Source organism: Oryctolagus cuniculus, chromosome 10, assembly GCF_051225735.1.
Source record: "Oryctolagus cuniculus isolate XC-2025 breed Fujian yellow rabbit chromosome 10, ASM5122573v1, whole genome shotgun sequence".
NCBI classification, from domain to species: Eukaryota; Metazoa; Chordata; class Mammalia; order Lagomorpha; family Leporidae; genus Oryctolagus; species Oryctolagus cuniculus.
The window spans coordinates 76,783,141-76,806,772 of NC_142876.1; the positions used below are offsets into that span (position 1 = coordinate 76,783,141).

At 45.4% G+C, this 23,632-nt stretch overlaps 1 long non-coding RNA gene and 1 pseudogene across 2 annotated transcripts in view; one reads left to right on the forward strand and one right to left on the reverse strand.

Annotated features, from left to right (window-relative positions):
• Positions 1–4,965: 4,965 nt before the first annotated feature.
• The window catches only part of LOC103349258 (uncharacterized), an 82,985-nt gene continuing 64,318 nt past the window's right edge, over positions 4,966–23,632 (reverse strand). The window contains exons 1-3 of one of the 2 annotated variants that reach the window (XR_007921531.3): positions 7,493–7,979; positions 7,259–7,325; positions 4,966–5,211 (exon numbers count right to left, since the gene is read on the reverse strand). This is a non-coding gene — a long non-coding RNA (uncharacterized LOC103349258). Of the gene's footprint in view, positions 5,212–7,258; positions 7,326–7,492; positions 7,980–23,632 lie in introns of those variants that run through there. The other variant, XR_016214189.1, reaches the window with a different exon arrangement.
• LOC100345679 (small ribosomal subunit protein uS2 pseudogene) lies at positions 22,170–23,029 on the forward strand (annotated as a pseudogene).

The window sequence follows — 23,632 nt, forward strand, 5'->3', positions numbered from 1 at the left end:
CAACCTGGACACCTCATAAATATTGGTGAGGGGCCCTGATACGAAAGTGCTGAGAGCGGGAAGCAGATGTCTGCCTACTCCCCTTTCGAAGCTCGTCATCCCTTCTTGCCCGTTTTATCTCAGCATCATTGCTTTCCAATCACCATGGAGAGGGCTATGAAGTTCTGTTGAGGACTTGTTCTTTCTTCCCATGAAAAGAGGCTTCAAAAGAAGAGAAACACCATCCCATCTTCATTTTTTTAAGTGAGCACCAGTTCTCCCCAAGCTAAAGAAAGCAGTGTCCTACATTGGCAAGGAACAAATGTGGGGTAAGTTAAGAAATTCCCCAAGGTGGCCAACAGCTTATATTCTCCCATCCCAGATACCAAAACACAACACAGGGCCACTTCAAAGTTACCAAACTACAGAGTTCCCAAATTTCAGTTAATAACAAGGTTTCTGTCTGACCCAAGTCCTCTGGGTACCAGAAAGTTTTTTGTAGATGAAAAAAAAAAAAATCACATCTTAAATACGTATTCTTTTTCTGTCCCCTAATCTAATTTACTTTAAAGTATAATATTTGAAGAGAAAACTAAGAAAGCCCCCCAGACATGCTGTTCTTTATCTACCTGGTTTGGGGAAACTCGTAGTTTCATTCAGAACAAGAGAATTTGTTGAAATTTTGTAATATAAGAGTGCTTCAAAAAGTTTGTAGAGAAATACAATTCAAAGATAAGTTGTGTTTCATGAAAAAGTGTTGAAATCCATGTGAATATTCTTCATAACATGCATTTTCCATGAACGTTCTAAAGACACGCCCAGCCCCCATGTAAGTGACATCAGTGACCATTTGGGAAACTCTCTCTCCCAGAGTGCTAGCTGCTGTTTTCAGGGAGAGGGGTGAAGATCAAGCGAGGAGTTTCTCAGATTGCTACGTGGTACGACTTGGCTAAAATTCAAAGTTGAGCAAAAAGAGTCTACACACACAGATGCTACTGGAATAGCAAACGTGGTGATTGGGAGAGCTTTAAATCGTAATGGCAGAAGTGGTACCACAGAAAGGGCCCTACATCCACACACTTAGGAAAGGGTTGAGATGGGCTAGGAATGGCTTCCTCCAGCTGCTCACCCACTCTTCCAAGCAATGCAGCAGATGCTATTTTTATCTCCAGAGAAAGAGTATTTTTCTTCCTGTGACAATTTGTGTATCCTAAGTCCGTGTGATGTCTTTGAGGAGAAAGAAAAATAAAAACTCACCAGCTAATTCCACTTCTCAAGTTGCCTTGTAGGGTCACTTAAAATAGGAGGTATGTCATCTGACCCCTCAGAGGCTATGCGCAATTTTAGAAGTCTAAACCCAGCCATTTTTTCTGGAACTAAATAGCAAAGATATTGTTGTTGAGCCGCCCTTTGGGGAATAAACATTTTGACTTGTTTGGAAATAAGATATAGACATATAAATTGTGGTTGAATCCCCTTGCTTTTCCTTCCTCCACCAAGAAGCCCCTAGAAAGCCTCCACACATCATTATCACCACCCCCACCCCAGCCCCTACCACCCCTGCTGCACACTCAGAGAATTGTGGCAGCTGCAGTGTGGTCCACAGCAACAAACTGACAGCCAGGTAGAAAAGTGTAGAGATGCAGGGTTTTTTAAAAAGACTCATTTATTGGGGCCAGTGCTGTGGCACAGCGGGTAAAGGTTGCTGCTTGCAGTGCCAGCATCCCATATGGGCGCCAGCATCCCATATGGGCGCTGTTCCACTTCCAATCCAGCTCTCTGCTGTGGCCTGGGAAAGCAGTGGAAGATGGCCCAAGTCCTTGGGCCCCTGCACCTGCATGGGAGACCCAGAGGAAGCTCCTGGCTCCTGCCTTCTGGTCAGAGAAGCTCTGGCCATTGCAGCCATCTGGTGAGTGAACCAGTGGATGGAAGACCTCTTTCTCTCTCTCTCTCTCTCTCTCTCTCTCTCTCTCTGCCTCTGCCTCTCTGTAATTCTGCCTTTCAAATAAATAACAATAAATGAATCTTTTAAAAAATAAATAATTGCTAAAAGATTTATTTATTTACTTACTTACTTGCTTACTTATTTGAAAGGCAAAGTTACAGAGGAAGAAGAGACAGAGAGAAAAAGTTATCTTCCATCTGCTGGTTCATTCCCCAAATGGGTGCAATGGGTGGGGCTGCCCCAGTCAAAACCAACATCCTAGAACTTCTTCCAGGACTCCCATGTAGGTGCAGGGGCCCAGGGATTTGAGCCATCTTCTGCTGCTTTTCCAGACACATTAGCAGGGAACTGGATCAAAGTGGAGCAGCCAGGACTTGAACTGGCACTCATATTGGGTGCTGGTGTCAGTCAGTGGCTTAAACTATTGCTCCACGATGCAGTTGTAAATCCTAATGCTGCCTACTAGTAGCTCTATACCATTGCTAAAGTCACTTTCTGGGCCTCAGCTTGTTATCTGGAAAATGTGGAAGCTGTAATTTCTAATTTTAGAGTTGCAAGGCTTCGAACACATTAATAGTGAAAAACCCCTGATCAGAGCTCCAAAGGCAGAAAGGATGTAAATTTGGTGTTGAATCCTTGTCCTATCTCCACTCACTTCCTGTCTCCATGTTGACCTAGCGCAGCACCACTGAAGTCGAGTGAGGGAAAAGCAAAGAAGAAAAGAAAGAGAGGAACAAGGAGGATGGGGAGCAAAGCCAGAAACCTGGAAGCAATCAACATTCTTCCCAATACTCGACCCCCCTCCCGTTCCCAATAGCAAGCAGCAAGGACAATAATTATTAACGATGGAGCATACAGTTCATTCCTGGCACTGTGTGCAGTATCTTCTTTAATACAAAAGATTCTACTGTTCACTCATCACATGGTGTATTGGGCGTGTAGGCACTTGTGTACACTGATCAATGACACTGAGTTTTCCTCTTGATTTAAATCCTGTTGTCTCCTTACTCCTGATATTTGAATAGCTAGTGTGCCCCAGGCCAGGATAGGACATTTAGCCAAAGAGGTTCAGCATTACTAACTCTGTTTGTCCTTCCAGCCTGTTGAACACCATCTGCTTCCAGTAAGGCAGCCACACCCCCTCTGTATCTCCCAGCCTCATGTCACTCACAGATTCATTAAGTGTGCCTTCTGGACGATCATCCAAGACATTGATGAAACTCAAGTCTTTCTAAATCTTATTCACCTGGCCCTTGTCCTGGTAGTTGGACCCTCTTTGGTCTCCCGTGGAGTCTGGGAGATAAATTTCATGATACAATCCCACTGTTGATAGCTCCTGTCTGGGAACACCAGTTGTGTGTCTCCTGGAAGGCCTTGAGGGCAGTGGGTATAAGCCAGAGTGTTAGATTCAGGCAGGAACGCATGAAGAGAACCTGACACTGTTGACTCGCTTGCGCTGATTCTTCAGAGGAAGTTCCAGGAATATTTACCCCACAACCCTGCTCTCAGAGGGAGCCCAATCTCCACATTTAAGGAAGACTGCAGGAAAGCAGTCTGAGTCAGACTGTTGAATGCAACAATGTGTGAAGACGTGCGTTGTTTGAGCAGGAAGGGCCCTCTTCTTTCCCTTTTTCTACACCCTGGACACTCCCCTAACCCCGGCTGAGAAAGCCTGGGCAAATGCCTTCTCGGTGAGGCGGTGTCTTGGGAACCACCCCTTCCTGCCATCTCTTTTACTTGTCACATGTAAATATAATTTTGCCCTGAGCATCTCTAGCTTGAGGCTGATTATTCGGTGACACCCCCAAGCAAAGAGGCCCCTTGTGTGTGCTGATGTGCAGAGGGACAGCGTCTCCCCTGCAGAAGGGGTCCCCCAGCACCGTGGGAAACCATGGGTAGGTGCATCTCTAGCCAGAGGGGGAAGCAGGGCTCTCGGGGCTCACTGGTCCTTGCTTGGCAGCCCAGGCTGAGTTCTCAGAATCACCTTTGGACAAGTCTCTCATCCTAATCACAAAAACCAAAACAACACCACCACCACCAACAACAACAGTTGAATTGCCAGTGAGTTTCCTTGGCTCCTTGAGAGAACTCAATTCTATTCCCTTCCCTTACCCTCCCGCAGCCCTGCACTTGACTTTGTCCTCTGCATACTTCTCACTAAAGGAAGGTGCTGATGGGCTTCTCCCTTGGTTTTCCTCCCTCTGCCTCTTAGGGCTGACAGTGTAAGGGGTGCCTCTGCTCTCTGTCTTAGGAAAACCCCACCAGCTATCCTTGTCTCCCTCCTTCACTTCCTGAACAACATCTTTTCCCTGTGGCTGATGTTTTAGTTATAAACTCCATACAGAAACTAATATTGGGGATTAAAAAAAAGAGATCTGAATTCTCCGGCATACTCCAAATCATGAACTTTTATTGAAATGCTTCATACCTTTGGAGCAGGTATTTGGTGTAGCAGTTAAGCTACTGCTTGCCAACATCTCATATGAGAGTTCCCCAGGTTTGAGTCCCAGCTGTTCTCCATTCTGACCTCCTGCTAACGCACACTCTGGAAAGCAGCAGGTGGTAGCTCAAGTTGTTGGGTCCCTGTCACCCACATGGGAGACCTCGACTGAGTTCCTGCCTCCTGACTGCACCCTGGTTGAGCTCTAGCTGTTATAGGGCGTCTCAGGGGTGAACCACTGGATGGGAGATCTCTCTCTGTGTGTGTGTGTCTCTCTCTCTCTCTCATCTCTCTGTCTCTACCTTTCAAATAAAATTAGTTAATTCTTTGAAAGAATGATAGTGAAATGCTTAATGAATAAAATATATGTCAGTTGAGTAATATTCATCAAGAACTGCAATCTGGATTAAATACATAAACACTAGAAAATGTCTTCCAACATTATTGGAAGGTTCTTAAATCATGTGAAATTCTAATCTTCTAGTAAGACTAAACTGTATTCAGAACTAGGTGCAGCAATCAGTAGCTGAAGAACTTATTTGCTTTCAGAATGTGTGATTTCTTGGATTTGTAGAGAAGATACCACATGAATAACCACAGCATTCATTGCATTCTCTTATTTTTTTTAAGATTTATTTATTTATACAAGAGGTAGAGTTACAGATAGAGAGAGGAGAAGACAGAGCGAGGTCTTCATCTGCTGGTAACACCCGCAAATGGCCACAACGTCTGGAACTGAGCCAATCTGAAGCCAGGAGCCAGGAGCTTCTTCTGGGTCTCCCACGCAGGTGCAGGGGCCCAAGGACTTGGGCCATCTTCTACTGCTTTCCCAGGCCATAGCAGAGAGCTGGATAGGAAGAGGAGCAGCCAGGACTCGAACCAGCACCCACATGGGAGAACACACGGCAGGTGGAGGCTTCACCTACTAAGCCCCAGCACCTGCCCCTCGTTGTGTTCTTAAGGATTCACCATGAGTAGCAAAGCCGGGCTGTGAGCATGTACTTATCACACGGCAAAACAGATGCTGTTGTGATCACCCCTTTCCTCCTTGCCCCTCCCAGCTCATGGAATTGTTGGCTTTGACCCTCAACTCTGCACGTCCACCTTTTCTGCTCTTGCTTTCTCCTTGCATCACTGGATCTCTTTGATGAGTGTTCATCTTCCATTCTCACAGCAGATTGAAAGACCCTTTTCCATTTCTCTGATTTTTAAAACTCATTTTTCCCCTCAGGATATGTGAACAAATATAATTTTCCCAAGAAATGCCAGAAAGGTCTCCCCTCATGGACTTGGCTGAAGTAATGGACATCTATCACTTTAGTCTAACCAGGAATATTTCCCCTTCTTTCAGAAGCAGCGCTGTGGTTTTTGCTTATGGAACCTTCCTGGCTCACAAGGTGTGGCTGTCAACCACGTTGCCTTACTTCCCCAAGTAGCAAGCAGAGCAACCACGTTCCTAGCTGCGTCCTAGCCCGTGGACTCTGGGTGTCATGCCACAGTGAACTAGTCCCTTCTTCAGAACCAGCGGTCATCTCTTGCAGGTAGGATACTCTAGCTGTCAAAGACATGGTCAAGCGTCACTTCTCACTGGCAAAATCAAGATCCCAGGAATTGCATGGATTCCTGTTCTTCTCAAATCCCCATCTGTTTTGACATTCCAATAAGTCGCTGATTTTGTTGGTCAGCAAGAGTTCTTTTGCTTGGAACTCAGAAAACTTAACTGATTCCAATGGCAGAGAAAACAATCTCCAGGAAGATAATGGCTTGACCCAAATAAGCTTTGATTAATAGGCACATACCACATACCATGGCTACTTAAATACATTAAGCTAACTCTCTCTTGCATTTGGCTTGCATTTTTTAGTTGTTGTTGCCTATAAACATTTTTCCTGAAAATGATGTTTTTTCAAAAAAAATTCATCAAATGAAACAACGAGGATTTTGATGTCTGACTTTAAGGAGTAACTCAAAAACATCCACCAAACCACACAGCTTTGGTGATAGATTTTTAACTAAATTTTAGTCTTGGCACAGAGAGAATTTCTCTTAGCTTTTAGGGCCCTATCTTGAAGTTAGGGTTTTTTTAATGCATAGTTGTGTATTAGGGTAAGCCTGAGAAACCAAATCAATAGGATATGCATAAATAAATAAGTAGGTGGATTAGGTAAGATAGCTAGATAAGAGATAGATAGATAGATAGATAGATAGATAGATAGATAGATAGAGAATGTGTTGTAAAGTATTTGGTTCATGCAATGACAGAAGCCGTGAAGTCCCAAAATCTGCAACCTGCAAGCTGGAGACCCAGGAAGACTGCTGATATAGTTCAAAGGCCTGAGAGATGAAGCACCAGTGATAGAGATTCCAGTCCAGAGCTGAGGACCTGGGCAGGAGATCACTGTGTCAAGTCAGGCTCTGCAGCAGAATTAATACAACCTCCTGCCACCTTTTCATTCCACGGGGCACTCACATGGGGCAGGGCTACCTCCTTTATTCCATTCACCAAGTCAAACACCAGTGTGCTTCAAAGTGCCCTCACAGAAACATCTGGATATTTCAACCAGACAGTTAGGGTTTCTGTAGCCTAACGGGCTGACACATAAAATTTACCATCACAATGCACATAGTATTTTCTGTTTTAAATTTTTAAAATTAACCTAATAAGTCAAATCTATGGATTCTAATTTGTATAGATCTGGACCGCTATGTTCTTTTAAACAGGTAAAATATCGAAACGTACTGATCCCATAAGCCAGAGTGACAGTCCTAATCTTGGAGCACACAAGCTCCCCTGTGCCACATGCTACCCAGTAAGGTTTGCTCACTTGCACTTCCCTGCCCACACCAAACCCTGTAGATGACTGAGTGCACAGCACTTATTCTGTAGGACCCACCTGAACTCAGCAGAGGTCTGGCATTTGAGACGGAATCCTCACTTTCATATGTAATTCCCTTGTGCACCTGCAAGGAGAGTGGGTGGCCAATTGAGAATGGCATGGAATTCAAAACTTCAGCCTTCTAGATCTAGGTCACCTTTTAATCTTTTATCACATCCAAAAGATTATTGATCAGAGTCTAAGATAAATTGCTTGAACATTTATAGGAACAACAAAAATACAGTATCTCACACAAAATGCAAGTTGTTTTTCTCTTTCCAGAGGTTACCCAGGGTCCAGGTTGAAGGCAGCTCCCCTCGAAGAAATCCTCCAAGAATTCGGTTTCCCTCTATTCTTTTCTTGCACTGCTCCACCATTCTCCAGTGTGTTCCTGACTCACCTGGGTAAAGGTAGCCCACACTGCACAACCAACTTCCTGCTCTTCTCAGAAAGAAAAAGTGTGAAGGAAACAAAATGCATTCAAGGAGGTGGCTCAGAAGGCACATCTCGTCTGTCTGTCCCTACTCTGTTGAGGATTGCTCAATCACACAACCTCGCCTAGCTGCTGGGAAGCTTCTCGAATATTTCCAACTAGCAGCCACATGACCTGCCAAAAAGCAGTGTGGTGCTGACACCAGAAGAAGAAAGAAGGAACACACACTGGAGAACAACTACAAGTCCCTGCTCTAATCGGCCGTTTGGCAAAGATTGAGAGTCAGGAATGTCTTCCCTCTCAGAGACCACATTCTCTCGCGTGCGTATGCTCGCTCTCTCGCTCTCTCTCTCTCTCTCTTTCTCTCTCTATCACACACACACACACACACACATGCACCATAACTACCACAGCCAGAGACATCTATCTAAAATCCTTCAGTTTCCTTCTTTTTTTTTTAACCAAATAGCAACAAATAGTGAAATCATAAGGAAACGGTCTTCTTATCAACTGTAGATTAGCCTTCAAACTCTCTCCAGTTCTCACTTTCATTTATGCAACTAACAGATAAAATGTCTGGGTCCAGCACTATGGCACAGTGGGTTAACACCCTGGCCTGAAGCGCTGGCATTCCATATGGGCTCTGGTTCAAGACCCAGCTGCTCCACTTCCAATCCAGCTCTCTGCTATGGCCTGGGAAAGCAGTAGAAGTTGGCCCAAGTGCTTGGGCCCTTGCACCTGCATGGGAGACCCGAAAGACGCTCCTGGATCCTGGCTTCGGATCAGTGCAGCTCCGGCCGTTGCAGCCAATTGGGGAGTGAACCACCAGTTGGAAGACCTCTCTCTCTCTCTCTCTCTCTCTGCCTCTCCTTTCTCTGTGTAACTCTTACTTTCAAATAAATAAATAAATCTTTTTAAAAAATAACAAATAAAATGTCTAATATTATTAGCAGGGAAATTAGACATTTTCTGAAATGTTTAGAATGAAAGAAATCCCTCTGTGTATATTCTCATTTTGTTTAAGGAAACCAAACCTTAAAAAGGCCACAAGACTAAACTTCACACATACACAGGTATGTGTGCGCATGTGGAAAAAACAGCACATGAAGAGACAGGGGGCAAAGGGAGACGCTGGCCCAACTCAAGTTTTCATAACAAGGCTTCCAGAAAGTCTTACTCCCAAGGCCACACCCACCATGACCTGAGAACCTTCCACTGGGCCCCACCTCCGTCACATCCCAGTACCACCAGCCTGGAGCCAAGCCTTTAACACACAGGCCTACGGGGAACATTCAATACCCAAAGTGACACCCACAACACAGCATCCATGTTATCCGTCAGCGAAGAGGAGAGAGGATAATGTAGTCCCATGGTGATCTCTGCCCTACCCTGCTCCACTTCCCCCAGTCCTGGGTCAGCTGGAATGTTTACCCAGTAGGGTACTGGCATACACCCTTTGCTTTTCAGAATGTGGAAGCTACCTTCCTAGGGTTAAAATTCCCCTGGGAACTTTGTAAGGGAATTTGCATTCAAGGCCAACTTTTTTAAAGATTTATTTATTTGAAAGTCAAAGTTAGAGAAAGAGAGAGAGAGAGAGAGAGAGAGAGAGAGAGAGAGATGAAGAGGTCTTCCATCCCCTGATTCAGTTCCCAAATGGCTACTGGGCCAGTTGGAACCCAAGATCTTCTGGGTCTCCCATGTAGAGGCAGGGGCCCAAGCACTTGGGCCATCTTCTGCTGCTTTTCCAGGCCATGAGTAAGGAGTTGGATCACAAGTGGAGTCCATATAGGAAGCCAGTGTTGCAGGCAGCAATTAACCCATGTTGCCACAATGCCGCTGGCCCCAAGGCCAAATTTTTTAAATGGTTCAAGGTCTGCCTTTATTAGGTATTCATAAGGGGTCAATACTTTTCACATTTACATCAAATTTTGTGCTAATCCAAGAAATTTCCTTTTTAGAGTCTCAGTATGTCAGACAGAACCACTACTGTTCAGGTTAAAGCAGAGGTTGGAGTGAGAAACTCTTACCACTGAACATCCCAGCCATCTGTCAGAGAAGTACCTGAAGCCTCTTTAGGTCCCTCTGGGACCACGCTGGAAACCAAGCTCTTTTTTTAGGATTTATTTATTTTACTTGAAAGAGTTACATAGAGAGAAAGAGAGGGAAAGAGAGAGAGAGAGAGAGAGAGAGAGAGAGAGGTCTTTCATTTGCTGGTTCATTCCCCAATTGGCCGCAATGGCCAGAGCTGCGCCAATCTGAAGCCAGGAGCCAGGTGCTTCCTCTAGGTCTCTCATATGGGTCGAGGGGCCCAAGGACTTGGGCCATCTTCCACTGCTTTCCTGGGCCACAACAGAGAGCTGGATCGGAAGTGGAGCAGCCGGGTCTTGAACCAACGGCTATATGGGATGTTGGCATTGCAGACAGTGGCTTTACCTGCTACGCCACAGTGCCGACCCCTCCATTGACTCTTTGTTCGAAGTCTGAGGTTCAAGAGTGCAGGAGACAAAGGCAAGAATAGCTTTCTAGGTAACGCCAATGCAACCTGCCATTCTCTGAAAGCACAGTGGAAAGAAACCAGTCAGATGGGCCATGGGAAAAGTTCTTGGAAAATATCTTCACCCATATAAAACAATCTTTTAATTCCATTTTCCTTCAAACTTTCTGAAGTCCCATCACACAGGAAAAGCAGCAGTGTAGTAAGAGACTTGTGTGGGTCTTAGCGTTTCAGCCCATCTTGCTGGCATCTCAGGGTCCCAGCTCTCCTCTGATCTGCAGCCTTCTATTCATAATGCAAAGCAGGTGCTATGCTGAGGGCTAATGGGATCCTCGAGCCTAATAAGTAGAGACGGTGGCGAGCCTCCACAGGGGTCTCTCTGACCATCCCAATTAGGTAGCATTCACCCATGCTTCTGGCCTTCTCTCTTCCTTTACACATCTTTATTTTCATTCGGAGGGCTTATCATCACCTGACATCACACAGATTTGTCCATCATCTCTCTCCCCCACAAGAATTCAACCTCATGAGAGCAGAACCTTGATTTTATTTTGTTTGCTCCTCTCTACCTGGGGCCCGGCAGAGTTTCTGACATGTAGTAAGTAGGTGATAAAATAAGTTAATCATTGACTGAGTCTTGAGATTGGTGTGAAAAGAAATAGGTAGACAGTGTCTCCCATGGTACCTGGCACATCAAACGCCCTCAGCACAAGTTAGTCATCTGTGTCATTGTCATCACCTTCTACACAGATAGTCTCAGAGGGTGACTGGCTGAATGATCTCACCTATCTCTTCATGGCCTGGTGGATCTCGTGAATACATTCCCCAAGGTACAACAGAGACCCCCACGCCAGCAAATGACAAAGCAATGGGTATAGCATTCCCACATTCCTGAAGTGAGCACACATGGAAAATCACATAGAGTTTGAAATATCTTTGTTTTCTTTTTAAAGATTTATTTATTTGTTTGAGAGGCAGAGTTACAGAGAGAGAGGGAGGGTCAGAGAGAGACAGAGAGATTTACCCACTGGTTCACTCCTGAAATGGCCGCAACAGCCAGAGCTAGGGAGATCCGAAGCCAGTAGCCAGGAACTTCCTCCAGGTCTCCAATGTCATACAGGGACCCAGGGACTTGGGCCGTCTTCCACTGCTTTCCCAGGCCACCAGCAGGGATCTGGATCAGAAGTAGAGCCACTGGGACTTGAACTGGCACCCATATGGGATGCCAGCACTGCAGGTAGAGGCTTAACCTACTACACCACAGTGCCAGCCTCAGTTTGAAATCTCTTTTTTGAAGAGTCTTTAGGAACACACTACTTCAGAGACCTAAAGACCATTTTTCTCTGAGCCCAACCTAGCCTGGGATTCCTCCAACATCACAAGAATGTGGCAATTCTTGGATTGAACACCAAGTAGAGTATGTGCCTTCTGTTAAGAGACTGTGCTGAAACAAAGCACTGCTAATAATTTAACTATTATAACGTCTCGCATTAGTCTATTTAAAAACTAGGGGGTGTCTCAGCAGTACACAAGATGGGTGTGAAATACACAAGATGGGTGTGAGACCAAGTGCAGGAGATCAAGATCCAGGTCTCTCTCAAGTCATTCTGGGCACGCCCATTCGCTGCTTCACTTCCATGTTTGTTATGTCTTGTGCTTTGTCTCTCTCTCCCTTTCCACTTCTGTCCTTCCACACATGTGGTTGAAATGGCATGAGCTGAACATGAGTTATCTACAGAATCATGCATTGAAGACTGATACGATCGGACCATTCTCTGGTTGGAAGGATCTCTAGAAGACGTTTCATCCAATGTTTAGATTTTAAATAAACCCTATAAGAAAAATGGAAATGAGTTGTCTAAAGACACATAGCTAATGAGTTCCATTTCTAGAAGCCAGTCTAGGACTCACTCACCCAATGACATTTCTGCATCCTGCTTACCTCCTTTCTAATGTTTTCATGTGTCTTACTCTCATTCTCCTTTCTCCCATGCCCACTCCTAAAAAGGGGTCCAACTCGCTCTTAGCTCAGAACTCAAGCATCCTTTGGTAAAGCCAGGGTACTGCTTCTCCTTGTTTCTCCTTCAGTCTCTTGCTCCTTCCCCATTTTCCCCAGGAAGCAACTGGATTTCTGCGCAGCCTCCAAAAGCTGACTCAATTCTCTGTATAGAGACCAGCGTCCACCTTTTCTGCCCTCTGGCAGCTCCTGGAATGCCTGGTGGGAAGCATCCCTCATGAAGGGTTTGGCATGGCAACTGTGGCAATGCAGGGCAGAAGAGCCTGAAGTTTTCTTTCTGAGTCATGTTGAGCAGGCACCATGTCCCCACACAAAGATCAGGAAACACATCCAGACAGCGTGAATGGAGACTCCAACAATACAAACAGAGCTGTGCTTGCCAGATCCATGTTGTAGATTAGACTGTGGCTAGAGATGACCTCACATCACACTCACACCCCAGGAAGGTTTGGAGGGGAGGAGCCGTTACATTGAGCAAGTTTGCAGCTGGAGAGCCAGCAGGGTTCTGGAAAAAGACCAGTTATCAATTGAATCTTGTGTGTTTTGGTCGGGCTACTTTCCCAAGGAGTGAAGCACCAATCCTCCATCGCCCCTATCAGCCCACCTCACCCCCATCTCTCCTCCTGTTCACTCCCCACACCTGCCCCACCCACCCACACACATCCTTTTCTTTTTTTTCCCAAAAGTTTGCCAACAACTATATGCATTTCATTTCCTCTAACTCCAGATGTGGCCTTTTGAATATTCTCAAGGGCTATGACCATGGAGAAAATTATAGCAACTACGGAGGAGATGCCTTGAAAGGAAAACTAAATTGGAACAGTACTGTCTGTGGCCTTCCCCAAGGTCATTTGACGGTGCTGGGTGTTAATTGCCCCGCTGTCTCACCCCTGGTTCTCTCTCCTTTTGATTCCATTAGAGATCTTAAGTCTCTCCACATGTGTTACAGACGCCGCTTCCTCCGTTCACTGTGAGAGTTCTTCAAGCTGGGGGAGGAGGGAGAAGGAAAGGAAAAAAATCTGGGCAAAATTTCTATCTGCACAACCAGACCATTTGGCTAATGCCTGAGGTGACGACTCCAGTAGCCTTTGAAGTTGAAAGTGGATTTGCATCTATTTTCCTAGGTGCCTTCCCAGTCTGACTGATGACACTTCAGGTTTTAAAATGGTTTTGACTCCAGCGGTTTCTCTGGGATGGGAAAAGCATCATGCATAAGGCTGGCGTATGATGATGAGTGGGTAATTATCAGCAGGGACACAGAAGGGTGCACAGATCGACCGTGGGTGTTATTTTTAGAGCGTTCACATGACACGATCCATCTTAAGAGTATTTCTCAGGGTGAGGAGCTGAGACTAGCATCATGATTTACTGAAGTTCTGGGGAACACATGTGACTTTCTTGTTTCCAAGATGACACCATGAGGACACCATTGCTGCTTTCTTCTTCTTCTTCTTCTTCTTCTTCTTCTTCTTCTTCTTCTTCTTCTTCTTCTTCTTCTTCTTCTTCTTCTTCTTCTTCTTTTTGTTTCTTATAGAATTGTTGAGCCAAACCCAAAAAAACAACATAAATTTCCCCCAGTACCCTGCTGTCCCTGTTCAAAGACTCAGAGGATTTGGTGTGCATGATCTATGAACCAAGGTGATATTCGAACAGAGACAAATTATGTTCAAACATCTGAAAGTCATCACTTGTGCGCATATGCAGGCATTTCGAGAAAAATCTACAAGAGGATCAAAAACAAGATTAAACCACATCTGTTTGGGTTTAAACGACATTGTCTATGTAGTTCAAAGTTGTTTCCTTTTGTATAAAAAAAAACCTGCCCAGCTGTTTTTTATCTTAAATTCTTAGCCTTTATCAAAGAAGTGTTTTCATTGGCCAACCAGTGTTATTTCTAAAAGTTAAACTATTTAGGGAAGGCGACTAAGAAAAAAAACTGCTTTGTGCATCTAAGTTCTTTTCCCCAGCCTTGGGCCCCTCGGGAAACTAATCCAGGGGTTTTGTTCATTTCTAAATAGAAAGGCTGAGTCTACTGTGCATCATCATATCGTAAATTAGGTCTCCCATTCTTTTCTACAGACACTGGTTACAATTGACGCCAATAAGAAACATGAAACATGAATCCTAAAAGGTATCTATTAAATGAGAAGTGACTGTTTGACCGTGTGCTTATTATACCCTGATAAATGGGAAAGAGCATGTTTGGAAAAGCTGTTGTCAGTAAATAGTCTAATTTAGCAAAGATGTGGGTGAAAGTGGTATTACCCTGGCTGTGTGTTCTTTTGAACATCTGACACATTTATATATTAAAAAAAAATCTGGGGGCCAGCACTGTGGTGCAGCAGGTTAAAGCCCCGGCCTGCAGCACCAGCATCCCATGTGAGTGCTGGTTCGGGTACCGGCTCCTCTACTTCTGATCCAGTTCCTGCTGGTGTGCCTGGGAGGGCAGCAGAGGATGGCCCAAGTGCTTGGGTTCCTGAACCCATGTCGGGGACCCGGAGGAAGCTACTGGCTCCTGGTTTCAGATCAGCTCAGCTCCAGGCATTGCAGCCTTTTCAGGGGGGTGGGACAGCAGATGGACTACCTCTCTCTCTGCCTCTCTCTGTAACTGTCTTTGAAATGAATAAAGTGAATCTTTTTTTAAAAAATCAAATCTGATTACAAAGTCCTCCTGTTTCATGAGGAATAAATAAGCTGTGCTATGAAGATCTACTAAAGGGTTTATTAGAATGAAATTAGGGGGACCGGCTCTGTGGCATAACAGGTAAAGCCGCCGCCTGCACTGCAGGCATCCCATATGTACACCGGTTCGAGTCCCGGCTGCTCCACTTCCGATCCAGTGCTCTGATGTGGCCTGGGAAAGCAGTAGAAGATGACCCAAGTCCTTGGGCCTCTGTACCTGCGTAGGAGACCCAGAGGAAGCTCCTGGCTCCTGCCTTCGGATTAGCACAGCTCCAGTCATTGCAGCCATCTGGGTAGTGAACCAGCAGATGGAAGACCTCTCTCTCTCTCTCTCTCTCTCTCTCTCTCTCTCTCTCTCTTGTTCTGTCTCTGCCTCTGCCTCTCTGTAACTCTGCCTTTCAAATAAATAAATAACTCTTTTTGTAAAAAAATAATGGAATTATAAGTTAAAAATATGAATGAAACAGAGAAATATGATATGATACCATGTCATTCTATGTAAAGTTTCACTGCTTTCTTCTTAAACGATTCTTCCTATAGTTTGCAACTGTGCTTGGCATAGTAACTAAACATGATACAAACAGGGGTATACACACACACACACACACACTCACACACACAGACTCTATTGTTCTTACCAAGGGTCAACAATCAATGGGGCCGGCATTGTGACATAGAAGGTTAAGCCTCCACCTGCAGTGCTGGCATACCATATGGGCACTGGTTTAAGTCCCAGCTGCTCCACTTCTGATCCAGCTCCCTACTAATGCACTTAGGAAAGCAGCAGAAGATGGCACAAGTCCTTGGGCCTCTGCATCTATGTGGAAGAACTGGAAGAAGCTCCTAGCTCCTGGCTTCGGCCAGCCCAGCCAGGGAGTGAAACAGCAGATGGAAGATCTCTCTCCCTTTCTCTTTCTCCTTCTCTCTCTGTACCTCTGCCTTTCAAATAAATCTTTTTTTTTTTAATCCAGCAGGTAACTTTACAGAGGGTATTATTATGGTGGAAAAGACAAGTTTTCATTGTAATATTTACAAGCAATTCTCTGTTGGGTACGAGCATAAGAATTATTTTTCCTTATCTAGCGAAGACACCTGTCAACTATCTCTAGTTTGTGTTAAAGAAGTGGTACCTACTGTCTTCACTGCTGATTGATATAAAAGTGATTGACATATTTTTGAGAAGGAATAAATGGGTTTATTTTTTGGCTTAGGTTTGAATGCAAACCTAACCCATTGGGTTTTATCTGCTTCTTTTTCCTTAATGCATTCAAAATGCCCAGCTCAGCACCATGCTTGGGCTTCCAAGTCTGATTGCCTGCTCTCAAATCACTGCCGAGTAGTACCTGGAGGAAGATCCTGGATCCTGGATCCTGGCTTCAGATCGGCCCAGCTCCAGCTGTTGCCACCACTTACAGAGTGACCCAGCGGATGGAAGACCTTTCTCTCTGTCTCTCCCTCTCTCTGTCAGTAACTCTGCCTCTCAAGTAAATAAATACATCTTTATTAAAAAAAATCACTGCCAAGTGATTTGGGGTGACTGAAGCTCAGTTTCTTTGTCCTCAAAATGGAGGCAATAATATGACCAACTTTACCAGATTAGAGTAAGGATTTAAGTAAGAAAAGGCATGAAAGGCACCTCGCAGAGTATCTAGCACGTAAAAATTGCTCAGTAATCACTTGTCATCATTCTCCTTCAGAGTCTGCTCTAAATCTTCTCTCTGCCCCTCACCCCTACTTCCTGCTGCTATGCCATGCTCTCAAATCATAAACCAGGTTCCCGTACTGAAAGGGATTGGGCAGTACCTGATAGTTTACATCTTGAGCATGCTCTCTTCCTCAGCGCCTGTCCCTGGAAAAGTCGCCCTCCTCCCTTCTGATCCTAGCTCACACATCTCTAAAGAGAGACCATGGGCTCTACCAAGCCTAAGCCAATGGCAGCAACCCTTACAGTGCTGGCTCAGTGTGAAAGTCTGCCATGGCCCAGTGCTGCTGTCCACCCTGGTCTCCAGGAAGGAGAAGAGCACGGTGAGTGATGGCCAGGTGGGACAAGTCCTGTGGTCCGGATCCTTTCTTTCCTCTCTTTCATGCTTACCCCCTCAATCTATTTTCCATACCTTCCTCTCAAGGATCATGAAAATACCATCTTAAGAGGCCACCTACCTACTGCCTCTCCCCCTTTGTCATCCCCAGACTACTGCCAGATTAATCATGATGCCTATCATAGACAGGAGGGGGAAAAATCCACTCTTCTTAGAGCTAGTAGGAAAAATAGCAGGACTTCAATTGTCTCGATTGAGAAGAAGTAACCTAAATTGTCTTCTAAAAAGCAGGTACGATGCACGGAGCATTCGGTGTGCCAGACTCTGTGTCAAATGCTTTGCCCGTTCTTCCTATTTTAGTCTCCGCAGGAATTCTGGGGAGGTGGGTCTTACCATGTCCTCACTTTATTAACAGGGAAACTCGACATAGAGAAGGTAGCCTGACTCAAGCACACTGGATTGGGTGTCTTGCTAATCAATCATTTTCTTTCTGTGCTTCTTGTCTCCGCCACGCCAACCTCCTATCCCCACAGGTTCTCTCTCTGGATTTGCACCTGCAAACCCATGCTAAATGCAGAGCACACATTGCCTTTGAATCACATTGGGCCATCAGCTTCAAACAACTCCTTCTTCCAGCCCAGTGTGCAGCTGCACTGTTCCTCCGAGTATTGCTGTTCTCTGAGCTCTCCATTACTCTGGGCCTTTTGGCTCCCAAAGCATCTTCCCACGCCTCTCCTGTGCTCTTCCTAACAACCCTATGGTCCAAACCTGAACACTCCCATTTTGCAGAGGTGGCAAATGAAGTTATGTCTTTGGTCAAAGCCAGAGAGCAATTACAGAACTGGAGATGGACTCACGCCCCTCCCATCTTCTCTGAAAATTTCTTAAGCTCTTGCTTTCAGTTCACTCCCTAGTTGCAGGCACAGCAGCTCAAAGGCTACAAGAAGTCGGCCGGTCACGTTATTTTCTAAGTGCAAATAGCCGAGGTTCCTAAAAGCTGAATAAGAGTTCTCAGCACGTGGCTTTTTTTTGTCCACATCTCGCCCAGGAGGTGAGTTGAGGACAGAGTCTCGGCTTAACAGTAGATGTCTTGGTTTTCCTGAATTAACAACCACCCTGGATGTTATTTCAACACAGTTTATCTTTCTACGCAGTCATACGTCCCTTTATAATTTCAAGACAGATCAACATGGACTGGGGCTTTTGAGGTTTTTGGACAAAGGTGGACCTGAGGTTTATTCAAGGGATTTGAATTTCAAATGTGTGGGGGAGGGCTTGGCCCAACGCCTGCCCCCCACCCCCGCCCCGCCCCGAGGACGTTGGGCTGAAATGCCAGCAAAGGAACGTTAATGCCGCTCCTGTGTTTGGCTGAGCCTCATCCAGGGAAGAAACAAGTAAGCACAGAGACAGTTCTTGGAGCGGTAGGAGGTGATCCAACGGTTTTTAAGAGTGTTTAGATTGCTTGGTTCCAAAACGGTTTGGTTAAGTGGATTTTCAAAAAGAGAAATAATGAAAAGGCCAGGCTGCAGAATCTGTGATCTGGCCAGCTCTGGAACAAGCAGGCCCCTCTGCGGACCTCAGCAGGCATTCAGGGGACGGAAGGTTCTGCAGGAAAGACTGACCTGCCCTCCAATGGGCCCTGACCGACAACTGGTTGAGTCTTGTGCTTGTGGCTTTTGTGTTGCAGATGCATATTTGGGGCTGGTGCATTTCTTCATGGATGCCACCACACCTATCTGACATCTAAGACAAAGCAGAAACCTCAACAGCTCTTGGATCAAAAGCATAGATTTCTAATCCTTAGAAACCATATTTTCTGGCCAGTGTCACGGCTCATTTGGCTAATCCTCCGTCTGCGGCACCAGCACCCCAGGTTCTAGTCCCGGTTGGGGCGCTGGATTATGTCCCGGTTGCTCCTCTTCCAGTCCAACTCTCTGCTGTGGCCCGGGAGGGCAGTGGAGGATAGCCCAAGTGCTTGGGCCCTGCACCTGCACGGGAGACCAGGAGGAAGCGCCTGACTCCTGGCTTCGGATCCACACAGCGCGCTGGCTGCAGCGCGCCAGCCGTGGCGGCCATTTGGGGGGTGAGCCAACGGAAAAGGAAGACCTTTCTCTCTGTCTCTCTTTCTCTCTCTCACTGTCTAACTCTGCCTGTCCAAAAAAAAAAAAAAAGAAAGAATATTTTCTAAATGAAAATTTACTATTTTATATGCAGTGCTCAGAAATGGTTTTGAGGAATCACTGTTTTAATCTACAGCTGATAAACTTTTAAACTTGTTTTAAAAATAAAAACAAAACGTAAAACGAAACTTGGTAACGTCCCATAGGTTCTCATGGTTGGCTCCTTTTTTCACTCAGATCTCATCAAAATGTATCCCTTCCAATAGGACTTCCTTCAAATCTAAAATCTAAAATAATATAAATGATTAGCTTGTCCTTAGATAGAATCATGGTGGTGTGGATTTGTATTTTAAAAAATACAGCTACAGGGGCTGGCATTGTGTCACAGTAGGTTAAGCCTCCGCCTGCAATACTGGCATCCCATATTGAATTTGTTCAAGTCCCAGCTGCTCGGCTTCTGATCCAGCTTCTTGCTAATGTGCCTGGGAAGGCAACCATGTGGTGGACCCAGCTGGAGTTCCAGGCTCCTGGTTTTGGCCTGGCCCAACTGCAGCTGTTGCAACCATCTGGGGAGTGAAACAGCAGTTGGAAGATATCTCTCTCTGTCTCTCTTCCTCTTTCTGTAACTCTGCCTTTCAAATTAAATTTTAAAAATTAAAACAAATAGTTACAGAAGTGTGTTCATGGATGGAGGGAGGATACCTTCCCCTTCCCAGTGTATGTCTGAAATCAGGGATAGTACTGAACCCTGTAGCATACTGGTTTTTTTCTACACACACACATCCTTATGATAAAGTTAACATGTAAGTTGGGTACAGTAAGAAGTTAAGAATAACTAGTAACAAAATAGGACAGTTACAGCCATATACTGGACTAAAATGGCCAGCATAGCTACTCTGTACTTTGGGACCATTTGAAGAACAGCACTGAGACACCGCAGCAGGTGATCTGACAGCAGAGCTGGCTCCAAGTCCTAAAGGGCAGATAGTGTGCAATGAGAGCTGTACTGGACAAAAGGATGGCTCAGGCCCAGGGCAGGACGAAGCAGGCCAGCGTGAGATTTCATCACACTAGTGAGAACCGCACACAATTAAAAAACTTCTTTCTGGAATTTTCCATCCAGTGTTTTGGACCGTGGTTGACCACAAATACAAAACCACGGGTAAGGGGGGGACTTATATTTATTTTTTGGAGATTCTTACTGGAATATGTTGGAATGAAATGATCAGAGTCAATGGGATATAGAAGAAATAAGAGTGGCCATGGGTTGACATTGTTGACAGGAGCTATGACAGCCTAACCATTGGTTTTACTCTTCTCCCCAATTATTTTCCAGGACAAAGTAGATTTTTAATGCTTTTTTATAGTCATAAAAGACTATAGACAATAAGACTATAAAAAAGCATCCCTTGTACCCTTTTATGCCATTTTTGCAAAGCACCAGCTCCTTCAAATCACCTTGTCAGTGTATTCGGTCACCTCAGCATCCCCCACCCCAGTGTATACCCCATGAGGGCAGAAGCCTGCTCTCAGTTCTTATTGCCTCAACACAAGTGATGAGCACCAGATCTGCATTTCTGGGGCAGCCTTGTGGCTTTCCACCTATTAGACCTGGAGCATCCTTGGTCTGGGGCCTGTTCCCTCCCCTTCCACGTGGAGGCAACCTCTCTTCTTCAGGAGCAGTGAGCACAGATAACACACCTGCTGAGGCCCATCAGGGCCTTTGCCATTGACTAACCTTCACAAATGAACTTCTCCCAGCTCTCTCTGTTGTGACTATGTATTAGCTGATATTTACAGTGTAATTGCATCGATGACTTTGGAAGACTTGGTACCTGAGAGTATTTGTCCTCCCTTTATAAATACTGGATAGAGAAAGTAAGTTCTATTTTTGGCTTTACTGGTTCTGACTTGATCTGTACATTTCTTTCTGATGCTTGCCCCAGCAAAATGGAAAAACAGAGTGCATGAGTTGGAGTGATTATTGAGATGAGATAGATTAAAAACTATTTGGAATCCCATATAAATGCCAAGCCAAATTTTATAGAAATCCAAAATGCATTTGAGATATTCAGCAGTTCTCCTAAGGCCTGATTACAGGCTTGATGGCCTTAATTTTTCTCAAATATATAATTCTCTGTTATGGTACTCTATGAAATGCTGTAGCATATCATTAATGCTTACAAAATGCCATAAAAGTGCACAGAGCAGAAAACCTCCCAGCTAGAGAAATTTTACAATCTGAAGATAGAGGCAGTTCACTTTAATAGAGGAAGCTGAAAAATAACCACAGAATGCGTGGATAGCTTATGGAGAAGGTTCCTCCTGTCCTTAAGAAATAAGGCACAGTATTTGGGAACTGATAATGTTTGGGATGGAGGGGAAAATTCAAACTAAGATCTAAAAGGGATTGGTGCCACAGTATAGTGGGTAAAGCTGCCGCCTGTAGTGCTGGCCTCCCATATGGGCGCCGGTTCGAGTCCCGGCTGCTCCACTTCTGATTCAGCTCTCTGCTGTGGCCTGGGAAAGCAGTAAAAGATTGCCCAAGTGCCTGGGCCCCTGCACCCATGTGGGAGACCTGGAAGAAGCTCCTGGCTCCTGACTTCCTATTGGAGCAGCTCCAGCCGTTGCAGCCATTGGGGAGTGAACCAGCAGATGGAAGACCTCTCTCTCTCTCTCTCTCTCTCTCTCTCTCATTCTCTCTCTGCCTCTGCCTCTTTGTAACTTTGCCTTTCAAATATACATAAACAAATCGTTTTAAAAAATAAGATCTAGAGGTGCTCATGGTAAAGGGAGGGAGAAATGGGAATGACGAAAAAAAAAATTGTTGAACATAACAGAGCCCTGTGTTGAAGCTATTTGAGAAATAAGTTAGAGAAGACACATTTGTCTGGAGGCAGCTTATGCTGTAAGCCAACCCAAGTCTGACAGTATTGGAAATAAAACAGCTTAATAGGAATTTGGGGTGCTATGCTATGTTGTTAACCAAATGTACTGGGATAGAGAAAAGAGCAGTGCATGATTGTGAACTTGCAAATAATCCAAGTTTTAGAAGTCTCTGATGGCTTTTCTGCACCACCCGGCGAGGGGTCCATACAGCGTTGTTCTTTTTTCCCTGACGTAACTTAAGAAGAAGCTGTCATCATGTCCAGAGCCCTTGATGTCCTGCAAATGAAGGAGGAGGATGTCCTCGAGCTCCTTACAGCAGGAACCCACATAGGTGGCACCAACCATGACTTCCAAATGGAACAGTACATCTACAAAAGGAAAAGTGAGGCATCTACATCCGAAATCTGCAGAGGATCTGGGAGAAACTGCCGTTGGCAGCTCATGCTATTGTGGCCGTTGAAAACCCTGCTGATGTCAGTGTGATGTCCTCCAGGAACACCGGCCAGAGGGCTGTACTGAAGTTTGCTGCTGCCCCTGGAGCTACTCCCATTGCTGGCCGCTTCACACCTGGAAACTTCACTAACCAGATCCAGGCAGCCTTCCGGGAACCACAGCTTCTGGTGGTTCCTGATCCCAGAGCTGACCACCAGCCTCTCACAGAGGCATCTTACGTGGACCTGCCTACCAATTGCTCTGTGTCACACAGACTCTCCTCTGAGCTATGTGGACATTGCCATCCCGTGCAACAACAAGGGAGCCCACTCAGTGGGTCTGATGTGGTGGATGCTGGCCTGGGAGGTTCTGAGCATGCGTGGTACCATCTCCCGTGAACACCCCTGAGAGGTCATGCCTGATCTCTACTTCTACAGAGATCCTGAAGAGATTGGAAAAGAAGAGCAGGCCGCTGCTGAAAAGGCTGTGACCAAGGAGGAGTTTCAGGATGAATGGACGGCCCCAGCGCCTGAGAGCACTGCTACTCAGCCTGGGGTTGCAGACTGGGTGGAAGGCGTGCAGGTGCCCTCTGTGCCCGTTCCACAGTTCCCCACTGAAACCTGGGCTGCAGCACCCACTGCTCAGGGCACCGAGTGGTAGGAACAACCACTGAGTGGTCTTAAGCTGCTTTTCACGGTCTCTGAAGCAAACATGGAAATGACATTGATGGGAAATAAAGAGCAGTTTCTACAGAAAGAAAATAGAAGTCTGTGATGGTTCTTTCTAAAGTGAAAAAAATAAATGTATAACAACTGGGGAAATCAACAAATGTTTATTGAGCACCTGATGAATGCCTAGTAGCTAGGGAGGTGCAAGTAAGAAAATGGGAATAGGGCAATACACACCCTGCCCTTATATCACTTATAGTCCCTTAAAGAAGAAAAATAATATAAAAGTAACTGAAGTTACTTAGTTGAGCTAAGTTAGCAAAATAACTGCTCCGGTATCCTCAGAAGCATTTACTATAAACATCTACCCAAGTGTAACAGGATGGGAAGCGGGATGCAGGAAACAAAGAAAAATATCTTTGTAGAAATTTCTTTTACTGAAACCAGAGCCTGAGCAAGTAGGACTTGCCGAGGTCACCGAGGAGAAAAACTGTCTACAAATAGTGAGGAGCTTGTGCAAAGCGCCTCAACACAAGAGATTGCAAGTTGCATGTGTAAGCTCTGAGGGATTCAGTATAGCTAAAGAGGAAGAACAGCCAATGTGAGACCAGGGGAGCA